The sequence below is a fragment of the Vombatus ursinus genome, unplaced genomic scaffold (assembly GCF_900497805.2).
Source record: "Vombatus ursinus unplaced genomic scaffold, bare-nosed wombat genome assembly UNPS02014832.1, whole genome shotgun sequence".
NCBI classification, from domain to species: domain Eukaryota; kingdom Metazoa; phylum Chordata; class Mammalia; order Diprotodontia; family Vombatidae; genus Vombatus; species Vombatus ursinus.
Window position 1 is genome coordinate 36,507,480 of NW_020954610.1, and position 19,500 is coordinate 36,526,979.

At 38.3% G+C, this 19,500-nt stretch overlaps 1 long non-coding RNA gene across 1 annotated transcript in view; it reads left to right on the forward strand.

Moving 5' to 3' along the window:
* Positions 1–11,503: 11,503 nt before the first annotated feature.
* LOC114025586 overlaps positions 11,504–19,500 on the forward strand; it is a 49,802-nt gene continuing 41,805 nt past the window's right edge. The window contains exons 1-2 of the long non-coding RNA XR_003567049.1: positions 11,504–11,642; positions 13,319–13,404. This is a non-coding gene — a long non-coding RNA (uncharacterized LOC114025586). The remainder of the gene's footprint in view (positions 11,643–13,318; positions 13,405–19,500) is intronic.

Consider the following 19,500-nt stretch of genomic DNA (forward strand, 5'->3'; position numbering starts at 1 on the left):
GCCATTTTTCATACATACAGAATTCACAGCATGATTGTTAAGGCAATTGCTGCTGCTTATAATTATTGATATGACTCATGAGCCTTATTGATGAGTATACTCTCTTTAAATAGCACTGGCAAGCAAACCAGATCAGATGAAGCAATGTTTTCTTGCTGCAGTCGCTGTTCTTGCCCCTAGGATGCCCAGGTTTGGCGTTCAAGTTCAATGACAGTATTTGGTGCCCTCTTGGGCAGGGTTCTGCTCCAAGAAATACCAGCATTAACAATGACATATCTGAGATTGTTTTTTCCCAGCCCTGTTTGGGGAAGGTGAGAGAAAAAACCAGAAAGATGATTGTTTTGGGGCAACTTAGGGCTATAGAGAATATTGGGTGACGTTCTATGACTCACCACAATCTTTCCCCAGCAAGCACAAGGGCTAAGCTTAAAGAGAATAGAATCAAGGTTTTCTGCACCCGTGACTGATCTTGTCCACCTGTCTGGTGCAGCAGTGAATGATGGGCATGGGGGCAACAGCGTAGTATAGTAGAAAGTATAGAACTTAGAGTAAGAAATTCTGGTTCTGTCGTTTATGTGTTGTGCAACTTTGGAGAAATCACTTAATTCTCAAGACTTAAATTTCTTCATCAATCATTCAATCAATCATTCTATCAACAAGCACTATGTGTCAGGCCCCAGGCTAGGTGCTTAGGAGACAAGATAAAAGTAAAGTGGCCTCTGGTCTCCAGAAGCTAATATTCACCTGTCATGAACATTTGTGGATAGACACAAAAACACACATAAAAAAGATGCAAAGAAACATAGAGAGGAGTACCAGCAGCTTGGGGTTTGTGGAGAGGCAGGAAAGGGACAGGAAAGGCCTGATGCAGAAGGCAGAACTTGAGTCTTGAAGGAAACCAGGGATTCTAAGAGGCAGAGACAAGGAGGGAAAGACAGAAAAGAGTCATGAGGGTGGGAGACAGAGTGCCTTGTGTGAGGAACTGCAAGTAGGTTCATCTGCATTAATCAGTCAGTCAATAAACATTTATAAAGTACCTACTACGTGCCAGACACTACGCTAAGCACTGGAGATACAAAGAAAGGTTAAAAAAAAAAACAGTCCCTGCTCTCAAGGAGTTCACAGTCTAATGCGGGTGAGGGGAACAACATGCAAACAACTACGTACAAACAAGGAAAATACAGGATAAACTGGAAATAATTAACAAAGGAAAGGCACTAGCATTAAGGAGAATCAGAAAAAAACTTTTTATAGAAGTTGGGATTTTAGCTGTCACTCAAAGGAAGCCAGGGAAGCTAGGAGGCAAAGATGAGGAAGGAGAGAAATCCATGCATGAGTGAAAATGCCTGGAGATGGGAGATAGAGTGTCTTGTGTGTTGAACAGCAAGAATACCAGTGTCACTTGGTTGCAAAGTATGTGGAAAGGAGTAAGGTTTTAGAAGGTTAGAAAAATAGGATTTGGCAGGTTATGAAGGACTTGAATGCCAAACAGAATATTTTATATTTGATCCTGGAGGTGATAAGGAGCCAATGGAGTTTGCTAAGTAGGGAGGTGACATGGTCAGATCTCTGCTTTGCGAAGATCAATTTGACAGCTGAAGGGAAGATGGACTGGAGAGGCAGAGAGACCAACCAAAAGGCCATTACAACATTGCACATATGAGGTAATGAGGACCTGTACCAGAGGCAGGATCTGAAGAGAGGAGGGGACATATATGAGAGGTATTACAAGGGGATTAATGATCAATAAGCCTAGAAAGGTAAAATGGAGATAGGTTGTGAAGAGCTTTAAATGCCAAACAAAGAAATTTATATTTGATCTGGAGGAAATGGGTAGCCTATTTGTTGGAATTTATGTAGTAGGAAGGTGACTCATGCTTCAGAAAAATCATATCAGTATCTGTGAAAAGGCTGGAGATGTGAAGCTAGATGTTAAATAGAAGACAATTACAATAGTACAAGTGAGAGCTAATAAGGACCTGAGCTAGAGTGGCAGTTGTGTAAAGAGAAGGGAACAGATGCAAAGGATGGTATGGAAATAGAAATGCTAAGATTTGGCAATTGACTGGACATGTGGGATGATTGAGAGATAGGAGTCAAGGGTGATGCTGAGGTTGAAAATGTGGATGATTTGAAGGATGGTGGTGCTGTTAAAAGACATAAGGAAATTGAGAAGAGAGGAGAGTTTGGCGGGAAAGATAATGAGTTCTGTTTTGGACATATTGACTTTGATTTGCCTTCAGGACACCCAGTACAAAATGTCCACTAGGCAATTGGTGATACAAGACTGGAGTTCCTAAGAAAGTGAGGACTGTATATACAGATTTTGGACTAATTTGCATAGAAATGACCATTAAACTCATAAGACCTAATAAGGTCACCAAGAGTGAGAGAGTTTAAGAAAAGAGAAGCGGATATACCTCACAGTTAGTCAGTGAGGCATGGATTTTGAGCCAGCAAAGGAGATTGAGTGACATAGTCAAACAGGTAGGAGGAGAACAAAGAAAGAGCAGGATTATGAAAATGCAGAGAGGAGAGACTATCTAGGAAAAGCTGGTGGTCAACAATGTCAAATGTTACAGAAAGGAAGAGGCCAGACTAAATATCCTCTGACATCCTGCCCAGGCCCTAATCTTTTGTGATTCTGCAAACATAATCTTTACAATAAACCGAAGCACGTCTTCAGAATCTCTGTCCTTTATATAGAAATCACATTGGTGAAGCAGGCCAGAAATATCCCCCAAATAGAGTCAGTTGTGCATTGGCTCAGTTTGTTTGGCAAAACAGCATATACCTATAGCAGAGCCTCCATGAATGACAAAATAGAAAATATCATTTAATATGGAAAATCAAATGAAGAAATTTTTTTTTTTAAAAAGACTGACTTTTTAAAAAAAATCTTGTTTTCAAATGTCTGCAGGTGTTCAGTTTTTGTATGCCCCTGATTTTTCTTTTTTGGATTTTTTTTTTTTACAATCTCTTAAAGATAGATTTGATCATTTAAAAATGTGTTCATAGAATGTTTTTCTTAGGGAAGTGTGTCATGCTTTCTATATAATCTCTGTAATACTGTGTTAGGATGGGAAGGAGGTCTTATTAACACCATATTTCTGATATAATAATAACAGCTCATGGTTATGAAGTTTATAAAACACTTTCCTCACAACCACTCTATGAAGTAAGTAATCTAAATAGTATTATTAACATCCTTTTACAAATGAGGAAAGTGACACAGAGTGGTGGAGCGATTTGTTCAATGTCACATGACTAGTAATGACGGCTTGTACTAGAATTCAAATCAACTACAAGTTTAGCATGTACACTGCCTCTCATAAAAAATACCAATCATTGTAGTTTACATGGCATTTTGATTGTTTTTAAGAAAAAAAACTTGTTCTCCATCAACAATCTATTTTATATTTTCTAAATCTTTATCCACTGTTAATAAAAAAGACTGATTAATATAAATACATTTTATGCATTAGTTTCATTAGTTCATTCATCAAGCATTCATACAGTGCCCACTAAATTAGACTCCATTTTTTAAAAGAAGGGACTTTCTTTGGCTTTGCTCAGAGCAAGAGGCAACGTGGAGTAATGGAGAGAGTTCTAGATTCATATCAGAGGACTTGGGTTCTAATCAAAGTCCCCAATAGCTGTGTGTAACACTGAGCAATCATTTAACCTTTTTATAGCATTTATATAATGCTTTAGGGTTTGCAAAGTACCTTACATACATCACCTCATCTGATCCTCATCACAGCCCTACATGGATAGATGTTACTATTTCCCCCACTTTACAGATGAGGAAACTGAGGATAAGAAAGGTTAAAGTTTATATAGCCAGTCATGTAGCCAGTAAGTCATATAACCAGTAAGTATTTGAAGTAGGATTTGAATTTAAGTCTTCCTGATTCCAAGTCCAACACTCTACCCATTGGGCACCTACCTGTCCAAACTTAAAGAGGTGGACTAAATTATCTCAAAGTCTCTTTCCAGTTCAAGAATCTGTGATCCCACTAATTGAAGGACTGTCATATAGAAAGGAGCTTGGGTTCATTAGAGCAGAAATAAGAGCAATGAGCAGAAGCTCCAAGAAAGCAGTTTTTAATATAAATTTAATATAAAGGAAAACAAATTTCTGATTAGAGCTGTGCAAAAGTATAATGTACTGCTTTGGCAGGCAGTAGATTTTGTGATAGTGGAGCCCTTCATGCCAAGGAGATTTCTGCTGAGGTAGGGGTTGGATTAGGTCACCTGTAATGTACATTGCAGCTCCAAGATTTCATGCCTTTATGAATTAAAAATCTATCGTAACACAATACTATGGAAGAAAACTTTGTGGTTGGCAGGTCAGAGTGCTCAAAGTCTTATTAGACAAAATAGCTACTTTGGGAAACAGGAAAGTTTCTTTAGGAGGCTTCTGCAATCATTTCATTGTCTCAGGTATCTATTTATATATCAATGAATCAGGAAGAGAAGACAACATGTGTGATGGGACAGGATGTCTCTTAGGTACTGACTTTTCCTGAATATCAAAACTGAATCACAACTTGTGATTGTGGAAGCAAGGGGAAATAATAATAATAATAATAATAGAGAAAATAATAGAGAATAATAAGGACTCTTCCCTACACCTACAGGTCACTTAGTCCTAGCTAGCTTCTACAGTTGGTTAACACCATCCTGAACACCAAAAAGCAGAACTTCTTAGGGTTATTAAAGGAAAGTGAAACAACCTGTGGTTACAAAGGAGAGAAACTGTAACATGTGTTACTTCATTTCAAGAACAATTTTCAAAACAGGAAAACTTGAGCTAAGCTGGTTTCTATATCAGTTTATGGGTTCATTTTCTCTCTATTTCAATTACTTAGGAAGATGTAGCCCTTATCCTTGTCAAGACCAATCCTTAACCTTTAACTTTTTATCCTGCTCTCTTCTATTTCCTCCAGCAGATTCCTCCTCTTCTCTTTCCCTCACTCATATCTACTGTCTCCTGTTTAGTCATCTTGTAGCTGACAAACCTAAGTAGGGAATAAAAGGGAACAAGTATTTATTAAGCACCTCCTTTGTGCCAGGCACTGTTCCACGGACAAATATTATCCCATTTGATCTTCACAACAATTCTATGAGGTAGGCACCAACATCATTACCATTTTCTAACTGATGAAATAGAAGCATATAGAAGTTAAGAGACTTGCCCAGGGTCGTAGAACAAATATGTTGGGTGTCACATGTGAACTCTGATCTTCCCAACCCCAGACCCAAATGCTCGATCAAGCTTCTAAGTAACTCCCACCCTAAAGAAACAACAACAACAAAAAAAACAACACAACTTTATTTGACTGTGACATTCCCTTAGCCAGGGGTGGGGAACCTGTGGCCTCTAGGCTTTCTAGGTCCTTGAGTGTGGCCTTTTGACTGAGTCCAAGTTTTACAGAACAAATTCTTTTATTAAGGGGATTTGTTCTGTGAAGATTGGATTCAGTCCAAGGGCTGCACTTGAGGACCTAGAGGGCCACATGTGGCCTTGAGGCTGCAGGTTTCCCACCCTGCCTTAGGTTATCAACGTATACCTTTTCTCCTTTTCATAGCCATACTCCTAAAAATTCACCTATACTGATTGTCTCCATTTTCCAGCCTCTCTCACTCTTCTAAAACACTTGGAATTTGGCTTCCAACTCTAGAACTACAATGACTCTGCTTTCTCCCCAGGTTACCAAAGATCTCTTAAATACAATTGCCTTTCCTCAGTCTTCTCGCTGCTTGTCTTTGCAGTTTTTGGCACTGACAACTACCTCCCCTCTCTTTCTGGACATCCTAGTTTTCCTTGGCATCCATGGTTCTCCCTGACAGCTCTTCACATGTCTTCACTAGATCATCTTCCTCTTTCTACCCACTCACTGTGCACGCCCCTAAAAACTGTTTTGGGTCCCTTTCTCTTCTCTTTCTCTACTGTTTCCTCTGGTGATCTAATCAAATTCCAAGAGTTCAATTATCATCTCTACACAGACAACCTCCATATCTGGAGCTACATCTTTAATTTATCTTCTGAACTCTAGTCTTACACTACTAAGTGCTTGCTAGATTTAATGTTTCATAGCCACCTCAAACTCAGTATATCTGATGCAAAATACAAATGCATCCCTCCTCCAAACTTCCCCATTTTCATTGAGGGTGACTAGGTTCACAGTTATAGAATAATCTAGACTCCTTCCTTTCCTTCAACCCCCAAGTACAACCGTTTACTATGGTTTCTCAATTCTACTGCCACAACATATCTCACATCTGTCTTCTTTTCACTCACACAGAATCTACTCTAGTTCAGATTCTCAATATCCCTTCTTTGGACTATGCAATAACCTCCAAATTGGTCACTTTGCTTCAGACTCTCATCTCTCTAATCCATAGACACCACACAACCATTAAAATGATGCCATGGATATGTCATTGCCAAGAGAAACAAAATGTAAATGTCATATAGCAAGGTTTAGAAAAGAAAGGAGTTACAACATACTGTCAGAAAAAGGCCTAAAAAAAACCTATGCACCAACAGTGAGTGGTGAAGAATTTTGTTCTTCTAAGACCACCATCTAATAACTTAATTAAAGGAAGTTCAACAAAATTGTGAACTTTGTCCTTAGTGTCTTTCTGCCTTCCCTTTCAGTGCCTATCTCTCCACTTCTGCCTCCATTAGTGCTCCGTCAGGTATCAATAACAGGTAAAGGATGACGTATGCATATACCAAGTAGCCAGAACCAGCTCGACCCTGATTCATAGACTTACACAATCACAAAATTTGATCTATCTAGTCCTAAACAGGAATTTTCTTTAAGACATTTCAAACAAGTAGTCATTTAGCTTCTGCTTGGAGAACTTTACTTACAGAAAATATATCTCCCTAGATAGCCCACTCCACTTTGAGATAGCTCTAATCATTAGGAAAATTTTACTTATATTATACGTAGTCCTGACTTTCTGAAACTTCAATTCACTTTAACAATGATTTATCAAAAGTGAAATGTACTGGGTAAGCTCTGGAGATACAGAAACAAAAAAAGGAATAGGACCTTACATTCTTAGAGGTGGGGGGATGGGACATCATATAAAACATGCACAGATAAATAAATACAAGGAAATTTGAGACATGAAATAGTATGAACAACTGAGAGGATCAAAGAAGGCTTTCACCAATTACCTTTTATCCTCTGTTGCCAAGCAGAACAGCTCGAATCCTTCTCCACTTAACAGCTTTCAAATACCTGAAGATACGATGTAAATTTTCTAAATCTTCTCTTCTAAAAACTAAACACTTCTTCTTCCACTTCTACCATCTTCTTAGAGTGTGGCCAGACCTCTTATCATCCTGGATGCCTACTTCTAAATGTGCTCTCAAGATTTTTAGCATTTTTCCCAAGACGTGGTACTCAGAACTGAACACAATACTCTAGCTGTGGCTTGACCAGAGCAGTGTGCAATGGTGCAACAATGGTTCTCCTGTTCTGGACATTTTGTCTCTATACACGTAGCCTAAGATTGAATTATCTTTTATTGGCTGCCATACCCACAGTGTTGACTCACGTAGAACTTGCTTCTTCTGTGTCCCCCAGTTGGCTTAGTTTATGGATTTATCTCTGACTTTGTGATTCTTAACACAAAGAACAAAGATCAAAGTTAATATCAAATTAGAAGAAAGGATTAAAGGGAAGTTATTGCTATAATTATAAGAACTCCAACCCAACCTACTTAAATTATCTATTCACTGAAAAATTAGAAATGGATGAAAAAAAAAGACACTGACTGTCTTCAGTAAGGCTTCTTCAAGCCTGAAGAAAGCTTAGCATGAGAAACAGTGAAACTTTGCTCTCCCAAGGACATTTATAGATAAAACTGAAAGGAGAAAGAGAAATGGAAGTGAAATGTGTTTCTCTAGTGATACATTTTTTGTCAGTGGCAGTAGGGTCCTCAAATTTGTACTCCAATATCTAATACCTGATATATGCTAGATAAGGAAGTAGAAATGGCACTCAAGAAAATTAAGTTGAGAAGAGTAACTGGATCTGACATAATTAATACAGAAAATAATCCATGTTGGAGGTGACAAAGGGGACTTAGGGTTCATTTTTAAAAATATATAATAAAGAATAAAAAGTCTCAAAAGAATGGAAAAAAAATCAGGGACCAGCATTAATGCCAAAAAGGTAACCAAGAAAATAGCTGTAACTACCAACCATATACGAACTTTTTCATCTCTATAAAATCTTTCTGATTGTGGTCTATGCAAGTAATGAAGGTGTTTTTGTGGTAGGGCAAAAGAAACTTTAACTTCTGCATTGCTTTCTATAAATGTCTGGTTATTGTAGTTCTATAACATTTCTTATTTGGACAAGTATAGAATTTTGTAACTTCAAGTGTTCTACTTCCTCACTCTGAGGAATACAAATGAATCAATATTGCTCACTATAGATTTTATACACACATACACACATGTAAAGAAGGTTTGTAACCATTTGTTACAATCTTCATGTATTGGAAATTTATTCTCCTTTCCCTGAGAAATATGAGTTAGCATTCCACATGGAGAATCTTGGGGTGGGAAGGGAGAGAAAATCATAAATACCTGGAAGCCCCCTAAAAAGAGGAAGTATCTCTAACACATGTGAGAGAAGCTAGGAAACTGTATTTGGAGCTGTCACACCTCCCAAATCTTGGGAACTGCCACACCTGTTTTGGTGGAAGAGGCACTAAGTGGTTGAATCCAGACAACTATTTATCTAGTAATGCTGCAGTGGCAGAAATAAATTGGGTGCAAGGCTTTTGGTAGCCAAGTACCCTGACTCTTGATTTCTGTAGTTATTATAGGTTGAAGGGAGTAAAACAAACAGATTGTTGGGAATAAGTCACCTCATTTCTTATTGGTAGAGAGGATCGGGACTTTCATCAAAATCAGGTGCTAGTGTGGAGGAGGAAGTAGTTTTATGATTACCCCAAAGTTGGGTGGCTCATAAGAAGCTAAAAGTTAACTTCACAAAATGGTGGACAAAAGGCAAATGGAGTTATTAATGCTTTTTCTATTTAAAAAAATGTTAACACCATCATTGTTCCATTCTGGATGTAGATTTAAAGGACTGTAGCACCCCACTCCCATCTCTAGGTAGCTTTAAAAAATATCCATTAATAAATTTCCTTTGGGCACACAAGACTTATGTGTGGGTTTTCTTTTCCCCTCCCTAGTGCTGATATAGAATTATCACATAATCACCAAGTAAAGGAATTGAAATGATTTAAAGATATTGATCATCTCCTCCTCGTTTTAAAATTATTTAAACCCAGGAGGTAGCTCTCAATCCAACTGCTACAGTGGGTGGCTCTAATTTGCTTTTTCATTAAACCTTTTACAAAAAGCCTTTCTTAATCCCCTTTAATGATAGTGCTTTCTGGCTAAGATTATTTCCAATTTATTTGTATATATCTTGTACAAAATTGTCAGAGTGTGTTGAATGCCCCATTAGATTGTGCATTCCTTGGTGGCAGGGACTGTTTTTGCCTTTCTTTGTATTCTCAGAATTTAGCACAATGCCTGGCACATAGTATTTCACAGATGATTGTTGGCTTGATGGCTTGAAATTATGAGAATGGAAAAGGAAGAGTTTCACAGGCAACTGTTTATAGAAGATTGTCTTCATAGTCAAACAATAGACTAATGGGAATGGAGAATACATGATCCTGCAGTGTTTATTGTTTGTCGGTTACCAGGAAAAAGTGACTTGTAGAGCAAAATGCAACTTTAAAGGCTCTCCTTCAATAAAGTATCTTCAATGCATATGCTAAAATCATACTGTATTTCTTAAAAGGACTCCAGATTTAATTTAGAAATCCTGCAAGGCAATGTTGCTGACATACTTCATCTAGTGTAACAGCTTCATTCCTGCCTCACTGTACACATTTGCAGGACCTAGATGCCTCTGTGAACAGATATTTTTTTCTTCTGGTCCTCCAGATAGTTGAAAGTGTGGTATAGTAGCATGTGGAAAGAGCACAGAAATGGGAGACAAAAACTCAAGTTCTGGGAGCTGGATCTGCCTATCAATACCTGTATGACATTGGAAAGGTCAGTTAATCTCTGTTGAGCCTCCTCATCCGTAAAACTAAGAGAATAGCCTAAATGACCCAGGTCATAAAATTGTATTAATGATTAAGAACTGAAAAGGGAAGTATATATCATCTTTTCTAATCTCTTCCTTTTAGAGATGAGGAAACTGAGTACCAAAGAGATCATGACTTGACCAAGATCATACAATCAATCAATGAATGGGTATTTATTAAGTCCCTGCTCTGTGCTAAACACTATGCTAGGCACTGGGGCAGAAATGAAACAGTTACTGCCCTTGGGAAGCTTATATTCTATCTTAAAACAGAATCCTTCTCTTTTTTCAAGAGGTAACTCAAGCAATACCTTCTATATGAAACATTTGTTCATCCCCCCAAATTTTACTGCCCTCCCCCCTTAAACTACCTTGTCTTTATCTACTTTATTTATATTTACCATTTTATATTTATTCTACATATACTTATCTATTGTATATCAAATTAGATAATATTTGTAAAGTGTTTAGCATAGTGCCTGACACATAAGGAGGGGTCTAATAAATGTTTGTTTCCTTCACCTCTTTCCCCTATGTACTTGTTTTCTCCCCTCCTTGAGAGTAGGGATTGTTCTATTCCTTATATTTGTATATTTGTAGCACAGTGCCTGACATGTAGTAGGTACTTAGTAGATGATTAATTGTAGATTATAAACACTTGGTGGGTCAACTAGTTGGCATAGTGGATAGAGCATCAGGCCTGGAGTCAAGAAGACCTGAGTTCAAACCCAGCCTCAGATACTTACTAGCTGGGTGACCCTGGGCAAATCACTTAACCCTGTTTGCCTCAGTTTCCTCATCTGTGAAATGAATTGGAGAAGGAAATGGCAAACCACCCAGTATCTTTGCCCAGAAAACCCCAAATAGGATCCTGAAAAGTAGGACACAACTGAAATGACTGAACAATAAAGCACTTAGTAGATGTTGATTGGCTGGTTGATTAAATTCAACCCAGCTCCAACACAGGTATAAGTAGCAGATGCCTTCAGCTCTAAAATTCTATAAATCTCAATGATCTTTTGTCTCCACCTAAGAAAATCCATTGTTTTGCATACTGGTAACTTGATTTTTAAATCTGATCCTCTGGGCATTTTAAATTCAATATCCAAATTCAATAAACGTTGTGCTATAATTGTACTATAACTGTGACCCTGAGTCTGTTTTCTCTGGTCCTTTTCAGTGAAAGTAAGAGCTGGGCATGCCAATCATTCAGCAAATTACTACTGCAAAGTTCTTCTTGTCCTTTGTGCTAGAAACTATCCCCTCCTCCACAGATGACTCACCTGATAAGATGCTCTCCAAATATCATAGTTACACAAAGCAAAAAGTCACTAAAAAGCACCTGCTCCCAAAAATGAACTTGTTTTTAACATTCAGTTCAACATGTCTAGGTATCTAATATATGCCAGACTCTAGGGATAAAAAGATTAAAAACAGCAATCCTGGCCCTCAAAAAGCTTATAGGGAGCAACTTGGTTGGATACAACATGTCCAGAGGTAAGTAAACAGACATTAATTTTAGGAGAGGGATGAGGCAAAGATTTTCTGAAAGGTAGTATCTTGAGATAAGTCTTGAAAGGAAGCTAGAGATTCTAAGAGGCAAAGGTGAGGAGGGAGAGCACTCATGGCTGGAGACAGCCAATCTAAGACAGAAAGTTGGGAAATGGAATGCCAAATTCAAAGTCCAGTTTGTAAGTAGGTCACTTTGACTGGAACATAGAATGTGAAGGGGAATGATATGAAATAAACCTGGAAAGGCGAGTGGCAGCCAGATCATGGAGGGCTTAACTGATGAGAGGCGTTTGTTTTATCCTAGAGTTAAATGAAGAATTGACATAATTTCATATTTCATGTATGGATTTCAACAATAACTTTATTGTCCAAGAATATGGAGACAGCATAAAAGAGTGTCAGAAGACTTGGATTCCAATTCTACTTTGGTCATTCACTAGCTGTGTAATCTTGGACAAGTTTCTTACGTTCCCTGGGCCTCTATTTCCTCATCTTTAAAATGAGAACAAGATGGCTACTGAGGTGCATTACAACCCTGGATCTATGATCCTATATAATTATGTGGCCTTTGCTAAGTCACTTAACTATTCTGGGCCTCTCTTTCTTCATCTGTAAAATAGAGGCATTGCAGTAGGTCCCTTCCCATGCTAATTCTATAATCCTAATATGAAAATAATAGATACGGAGACATATTATTATTTATAATAATAACTCAAAGTTATATCAGTTTATAATATATTTACTATATATTTTAATGTGTATATATATAATTATATAATAAACCTCTTTAAGGTTTCAAAATTGCTTTCTTCACGCTTATCTTTGAGGTAAACAGTGTCATTCTATTGTATTGTCCTCGTTTTACAGACAAGGAAATGGAAGCTCAGAGAAGTCACTGTAAGTTATAGTCAGAAACTGAGCCTATTTCTTTTGATAACATATTACCTTTTGATACTAATTTTCTGTTATTCTCCTATAGACATATAATCTTACCAGGTAGAAACCTAGCCTCACTGGAAAGTCTCCCAGGAAATCACAGTTAAAGATCACTTTAGATTCTGAAAAATAATTTGGAAGCATGGGAGAAAAGTGACTCAAGTGTTCATACCATTTGACTCATGTATATCCAGCAATATATATGCCCATTGCTGGGCATATACGACAACAAATTTTAAAAAACCAACAAAACAACAACAGCAAAACAGAAAGAAAACATACATACATAGCAAAACATTCACAGAAGCACTTTCTGTGGTTATAACTGGAACTAGAAATAAAATGTGTGCCTATTGGCTGGAGAAAGGCTATATAAAATATGGCACCCGAAGGTAATGGTTTATTACTGCCCCATAAGAAACAAAGAATGTGAAGAACTTAGAGGGAGCACTTGTATGAACTGATGCAGAGTGACATAGGCAAAACCAAGACAGTAACATACACAAATACTATTATAATTTAAATTAAAAGAATAAGATGAAACCGAATGCTACATGATTATAATAACCAACCTTGCTTATGACTCTTGCTCCCAAAAGAAATAAGGAAAACACGTCATCCTTTCATAGGAAAAGGAGGGACAATGGGTGTGCAATGTTGCATATGCAATTAGGCCATTTGTTGCATTATTTTGTTTTGCTTAACTGTTCTTTCTTTGTTACTAGGGAATTCTCCCTAGAGCAATGGGGAGGAAGGAGAACGGTATATCTGGAAATAACTGGCAACAGTAAAGAGACAACTGGCATGAAAGGTAATAAGGGAGTAGCAAGGAGTGCTTTCCTTTAGAAAAGAGTTATTAGAACTCAATCAACTTGGTCAAAGATGACACTTTGGCTTCTTATTGAAGAGACAAAATTGAAGTAATGCTGTGCTATAATCACATCTGGATGCCATGGAAACAACCTGCAGTTGCTTCTAGTCTCCTGCCCTCTCTCTATGGCAACCTTAGGCAACGCACCAATTTACACAGAAACATATATGTCTGTTTAAGATTCCCAGAATAAGGGAACTTGTTGGGCACAAGCTGGAGTCTAAACAGTTTCTAAGCGACACTGTAAGATCAATATGATGATAGGTATTATAGAAGTGATATCTAGTCCGTATAGAGCTGTATGGTACCTATGCAGCTATCAGTCATTGCTTCATTCCCATTAGAATTCTATCTAAAGAAGCGTAACTTAATTTCATAGAATTTGAGAGCTGGAGGGGACTTCAGAGATCATCTAATCAAATCTATACTTGAACTGGAACCCTTTCTACAAAATCCACAAATGATCATCTAGTCTTCACTTGCAACCTCCAAATTTTCAGGGAGGGGAGGTAGGTGGAGTTCAGTATCATCCCAGGCATCCATCCCATGCCATTTTGAGACAACTAATTTTTAGGAGTACAATTTTTCCTTATCACCAAGGCAAATATTTGCCTGTCTGCAACTTTCTCTTTCTGTATACACTGCTTCCTATACCATTAATGCTTCTTCCATAATATCTGATTTGGCAGATATAGTATAACTGGTCAGTTTTCTCCCTCCCCTTCCATTTTCAATTTAAAGGACTTTTGATCGTATTTTTAAGTCACCAGGCAAATATATTTTTGCCAGACTTTATTCAATGTGTTCAAGAGCTCATCATTCCTATCTTTTATGGTGTGACTTGGAAATCAAATCCTTTTTTATAGGATTAGAAAAAAAAGTATCATAGGATTTAGGGTTAGAAGAGGACTTACTAATCATAAATGAATGAATCATTCCAATCCAGCCCTTGTCAAAGGTCACACAGGTAATCAGATGAGGCAAATAGTAATCAGATGAGGCAAAGTTTAAACCCATGTCTTTTGATTCTAGATCTAATGGCTTTCTTTACTTTCACATGACATATTCTAAATTAGCTATACAATTTTTAAAATGACCTTTCTCTTCTGAAGCCCCTATAATTATCAACAGTGGTGATGCAGCACCAGTGAACCTGAGGTCTTCAATTTCTTTCTCAGGACTTCATAAACTCTAGTAATTTTGGGTTCTTCTGTCAGTATCTTCTATCCATGTATGAATCACAAGAAATGGCTTATGATCGTCAGCTTTGACAAGTCTCTGGAAGTTTTTCCATATCCTCCATAAATGACCCAGAAATAATAACTTCCTGTTGCTCATAATAGGTCAATGAACTGACTCAGTACCCATCAGCAGGAATTGCAAACTACCAGTACTACTATCTCCTTAATGTCAGCCTCTGATGAAGAGGTGTATCTTCTCCTTGGCAAGGTCAACTCTTCTACATATACCCTTGATCTCATCTGTTCCCATCTCTTCTAACAGATTGTCTCCACAATCATCCCCCTTCCTCTAATCTTTAATCTCTCCCTATCTACTAGCATCTTCCCTGAATGCCCAGATCTCCTTAACTCTTAATTGACCCTACCATCTCCTCAAATTACAGCCCTATCAGCCCTCCTTGACACAACCAAATTCCCCATCTCCTCAAAAATGCTATTTACTTTTTGTCTTCACTTTTCCTCTCACTTCTCAGGCCTTGGATTCTGACTTCATCATGTAATTAAAATTTCTCTCTCCAAAACTACCAAAGATCTTTAAATTGCCAGTCCTATGGCCTTCTCTCAATCTTTTGCTTTTTGACTTTTCTGCAGCCTAAGACACTCCTCCTGGACATTCCCTCCTCTCTGGGTTTTCATGACACTGATATCTCTTGGTTCTCCTCTTATCTAACTGACCATTCATTCTCATTCTCCTTTACTAGATCTTCATCCATGTCATGCCCACTAACTGTGGGTAAACCATAAAACCCTGTCCCTGGCCCTCTTCTCTTTTCTCTTCATACTTACTAATTTGGTAATCTCATTAGCCCACATAGATTCAATTATCATTTTTACATAGATGACTCCTAGATCTATATTTCTAGCCCTAGTCTCTCTTATGAATCCCTATATCACTCAACTATTTATTGAACATTCTGAACTGGATGTACCATAGGCATCTCAAACTCAACATGTCCAAAAGAGAATTCATGATCATTCTGACCCCATAGTCACTCCTCTCCTGAACTTCTCCATTATTATTGATGATACAACCATCCTCCCCATCATTCAGGTTTACAACTCTCATGTCATTGTTGACTCCTTACTCTCACTCACCCCCCATATCCAATCAATTGCCTAATCTTGTCATTTCTATCTCCACTTAACATCACTTTAAGTTCTTATCACTTCTTAACTGGATTATTACACTAGCCCCTACCTCAAGTCCCTCTCATCTCTAATCAATCCTCTATTCAGCTTTTGAAGCAATTTTCCTAAAGTATAAATTTACCCATATAATCCCCTTACTCAATAAATTTCAGTGGCTTCCTATGACCTCCAGGATCAAACATAAACTCCTCTTTTTAACATTTAAAGATGTTCACAACCTGGCCTCTTCCCATTTTTTTAGGTTTCTCATACATTATTCCCCTCTATACAATCTACAATTCAGCCACACCAACCTACTTGCTGTTCCTCACACATAGGACTCTATCTCTCATCTCTGTGACTTTGCATTGGCTGTCCCTCATGCCCAGAATGCTTTCCCTTAGCATCAGTGCTAAGGGAATTCCTGGCTTCCTTTCAGTACTCAGCTTAAACACCAACTTCTATTGGAGGCCTTTTGTAGTCTCCCTAGTTGCTAGTGTCTTTCCCACAAAGGTTCTCCTATATCTCTTCTGAAAAGATTTTGTATGTATTGTATGTATTTCTGTACATGGTGTCCCCCCATTAGAATGTAAACACTTTGAGAGCAGAAATTGTTTTCACTTTTTCATTTCATCCTCAGTATTTAGCACAGTGTCTGGTGCACAATAGTTGCTTAAAAAATGCTTGCTGATTGATTGATTCCATAGCATATCTCATATCAATCCCTTTCTCTTTATTCCCATGGACAATTCTCTGGTTCAGGCTCTTGTCACCTTTCCTCCAGAGTATTGCAATAAACTGTCTAAAACCATGTCCATAACTCAGGATTTTTTCCCTCGTCTAATACATTCTCCAAACAGCGGCCAAATGGATATTCACAAAAGGTCTAGGGGCAGGCAGGTTGTGCAGTGGATAAAGCACCAACCCTAGAGTCAGGAGGACCTGACTTTAAATCAGGCCTCAGATACTTAGTAGCTGTGTGACCCTGGGCAAGTCACTTAACCCCAATTGCCTCCAAAAAATAAAATAAAAGGTCTAACCATGTCACCCCTTTTCACTTAAGGAGTCACAGTATTTTCCCCTTGTTCCTAAGGATAAAATAAAAATTCCTTTGCTTTACACTTAAAGCCTTTGACAATCTGTCTCTAGCCTAGCTTATTCCCCTTGACACCTTGGTTTCAACTAAACTGGCCTGCTTGCTCTTCTTTGAAAATAACATCCCATCTCCTATCTCCATGTCTTCACATCCCTATGACTTTAACATCCTCCCTCCTTACTTCTACCTCTTAAAATCACAAGCTTTCTTTTAACACGGAAAAAAAATGCTTTCAATTTAAGGGATAAATCAGTAGAAAGCCTTATTTTGTTTGTTGTTGCAAGCCAGGCATGGAGAAGCATCAGTTAGCCCATAGAAAATAGAAGTCTCTTGGAGCAAACAAGCCTCTAAAATTGAAGTCATTTCCCAAAGAAACTTGTAATAGTCCAAAAGTATATAGTTATGCCGATTTCACAAATGGTCTGTCATTGGCTCCAGGGAAAGTTTGTTGTGCTCTAGGAGAAAGGAGAAAAACTTGCTGATAGTCATAGGCCTCAGGGTTCAAGACAGGGCAGACTTTGTCTTTTGGTTTGCTTTGTCCAAGAATTGAAGTAGAGGACAAAAATGTAGGAATTGGATATGGATGCCCATTCAGACTGAAATGGAGGCCTTCTCCCCTCTTTCTGCCACCACAACTTCCCCGTGAAGCTTTTATTGGCTTCACTCAATTTTATCTGTGACTAATGGCTCTGTATGGATAAATACAGCCTTTGGGGCCCTTTGGGTAGAAGTTAGTGTGAGCAACTAAAAGTTTTTGGATGAAGTCTTGGAGGGTGAGGCAGAAAGGAAAGGAATAGTCCTAGGTGAGGTGCCTGGGTCAAGTCATCCAGAAAACAGGCCTTCGGGTGCTGCATGGAATGGAGTAGAGTAGGGGTGGGGAACCTGCGGCCTCAAGGCCACATGTGGCCTTCTAGGTTCTTGGGTGTGGCCTTTTGGCAGAGTTCCAGTTTTACAGAACAAATCCTTTTATTGACTTCTGTGAAGTTTGGATTCAGTCAAAGGGCCACCCTTGAGGACTTAGAGGGCCATGTGTGGCCTCGAGGCCACAGGTTCCCCAACCCCCGGAGTAGAGGCTCCAGATGGTATACAGACAGGCTGACGTGTCATCTATGCTAGGGTTCTTTTTCTTTGTTCACACCAGGGCATGACAATACAGGATAAGAGCAGGAGTGTCTGGCTTCAAGGGTAGGTAACTTCCTTGGCAGCATGGGTGCATGTCTGGTGCTCTCATAGTGGGCAGCTTTGTTGGGAAACAGAACCTGGGATGGCCTTCTCCAGAAGGGTCAAAGGGTAGCTTTCTCATCCAGAGGATCAGTCTTCTGGTTATACATTATAACAAGAGATGGCAGATGATCATGGAAGGACATACTATAACTGATGAACAGACAATATATTTTCATTAGCACTCATCTATAGTTAGCCTCTTCTCATCTGTTAATTGGAGAGCTGATGATTTCTATATGAAAATTATTTCAGTCCTATACATCAACCCTTTATACTGCCATCACAATTCAAGGCTCAGTTCTAGGGCAATGTCCTACAGCAACCCTATCCTGTTCCCCCGAGGTGACAATGCCTTCCCCACCAAATAACAATAACAATAATAATTATGATAATAGTTATATATGTTTTGTATTTACTTTTCTGCATATATGTTGTTTTACTCCAATAGAATATATGCTCTTTGAAAGAAGGGACTATTACAGTTTGGAATTTATATCCCCAGTTCCTGGCATGGTTCCTGGCATGGTCCCTGGCATTCATTAGTCATTTAAAAAATGCTTACTGAATAAATGACCTGAGTTCAAATCCTGGCTCTGCTACTTATTAACTGTATAATGTTAGGCAAGTTATTTCCTCTCTGCAGACTTTATTTTCCTCATCTGTGAAAGGAAGGGATTGGATTGGATGACCCCTAAAGTTCCTTCCATCTTTAAATATTGGGATTTACTATAAGCCATTCTTACAGTCTTCATCGTTCTCATTATCTTCCAGTCTAGTTAGTTAATTTAGTTGTTTAGAACTTGGCACCAATGAGGTCAAGGTCATGGTCTCTCCAAGATAATAAAAATAATGAGAAGAAGAGGAGGAGGAGGAAAAGAAAAATTTATATTGTGCTTACTATGTGCCAGGCACTGTGCTAAACACTTTACAAATATTCTCTAATCCTATCCACTCTACAGCCCTGGGAGGTAGGTGTTATTATTATCCTCATTTTTCAGACGATGATACTGAGGCAAACAGAGGTTAAATGACTTGTCTGAGGTCACACAGCTAGTGTCTGAGGCTGGATTTGAACTTAGGTCTTCCTGACTCTAGGCCCAGTGCTCTATTGACTGTGCTCCCCAGCTGCCCCTAAAAGACAGCATTATGCAGAGGAAACAACCCTGTTCCTTAGCCCCAGATTCCATCCTCACTTCCAGCAAATGTACCCCAGTAATCACAAGGAAAGGCTTAAAGGCTTAAAGAAATATTGTGTGCTCAGGAGTTCGGAGCTACTGTTATAATTCTGTGTTATTTATTATTATTATTTGTATATAACTATTATTTATTCATTTTATACATTATTAT